The sequence below is a fragment of the Miniopterus schreibersii genome (assembly GCF_964146895.1).
Source record: "Miniopterus schreibersii genome assembly, chromosome: 16".
Classification (NCBI taxonomy): Eukaryota; Metazoa; Chordata; class Mammalia; order Chiroptera; family Miniopteridae; genus Miniopterus; species Miniopterus schreibersii.
In genome coordinates, this window is record NC_138116.1 from 4,270,083 (window position 1) to 4,271,783 (window position 1,701).

The window sequence follows — 1,701 nt, forward strand, 5'->3', positions numbered from 1 at the left end:
CAGGGAGAAAATGAGAGAGGCATTTGCAAAAGTCAGCTGTTGCCAGTTTGTGGGGGGTCCTGGGAGGGAGGCTAAGACACCTGGACAGCTTCCCAGAGTTTTCTGGAACTGTGAAAGTACAGGAAGAAAACAACTGTCCCATCCCCACCCCCTAGCTCCCCAACTTCTCACTACCCATCTGCCTTGAACTGGGCCAGGCAACAAAATTCCCAAGATGGCACTTTGCCCAACCACACTAACCAAAGACAGGCCCCTAAGTGACTGCTGCCACCACCACCCCTTTGGCGCCTGCTTTCACCAGCTTCTTTGAGCCCCTAGGGATGGGTGCAGACGGGGGTGGGGGGGTGGGAGGAGGAACTTCTGAAAACCCCGCTGAACCAGCTCTGTGTGGTCAGGGGCAAATCCGACGGAGACAAAGCGTCCGGAAGTAGAAACAGATCATCTCCACAGTGGACAATGGGGACCACAATCAGACACCCTCCTCCCCCCACCCAGGGCTCTGGGAGGCTGAGGCCTTCTGCACCCACATATTCTCTGTGCGGGAAAGTGTGGAGAGGGTAGAAAAGGGGGGAAAGGGAAGAGATGAAAGGAAATCTGTAGCCACCTTTCTCCTAGTATTGCAATGACTTATTACAGGCTCCCCGCCCCCACCCTCACTCAGGCCTGCATGCTGCCTGCCGCTGAAGGCCGCTCTGTTCACTGGCAAAACAGCCGTCACCCCTTGGCAGGCCCATCTCAGCTGCCCTGGGAAGCCAGCGTGAGGTCATAGAATTAGGAGTATACACAGGGATCAAGTTCAGAAAAACTGCGCTGTCTCCCAGATCTCCGCCCAATCACAGCAGAACTGGCAACTGAAATTGTTTGCTAGGAGCAGCTCCTGGCCCTGGACACCCCCCAGACCTGTCCGCAGTGCTGTCAACTTCTCTTTCCTCCTTTCAAGTTTTTTGTGTATGGTATATACACATAACACAAAATTTACCACCTTAAACTCTTCTTAAGTGCACCATTTAGTACACCATCACCACTATCCATCTCCAGAACCCTTTTCATCTTGCAAAACCGAAACTGTATATCCAACACTAGTCCCCCCTCCGCCACTCCCCTTCCCTCAGTTCCTGGCAACCACAATCTGGCTTTCTGGCTCTGATTTTGACTACTCTAGGTACCTTGTAGAAGTGGAATCATACAGTACTTGTCTTTAAGGTCTATCCATAACGTAGCTGGGGGAGGCAGCTTGCTGTGTGACCGCCACCCCCACCCCACAGTGTTGCAGAGGCGCCCAGCTTGGGCTCTGGGTTGACATTCTGGGCTCTGGCACTCGCTCCGAGCTACCCTCTCTGTGCCTCTGTTGGCTTATTTGCAAAATGAGTGACCCCATAAGTTATTGTGAGGTTTGTTTAGCAAATCACTTAAATACTTGGGATGGTCCCTGGTACACTGCACGCGTCCAATGTATGCTACTTATATTAGCAATATTAAGAGCAATGACCTTTACGGGGAACTTGGGAGAAAGACTAGCCGAGTGTAAGTAGCTAGGAGACAGGCCCCGTGACGTTCATTCATAGCCACATCTTTCAATCCTCACACTGCAATTGCTACTGAAATCTGCCTTGAAGGCCTCTGACCCATACATAACCCAGCCAGAAGGGACCCTTCAATCCCCTCCTTACTCCTGAAGCCAAGGGAGTCAGACACTGAGCA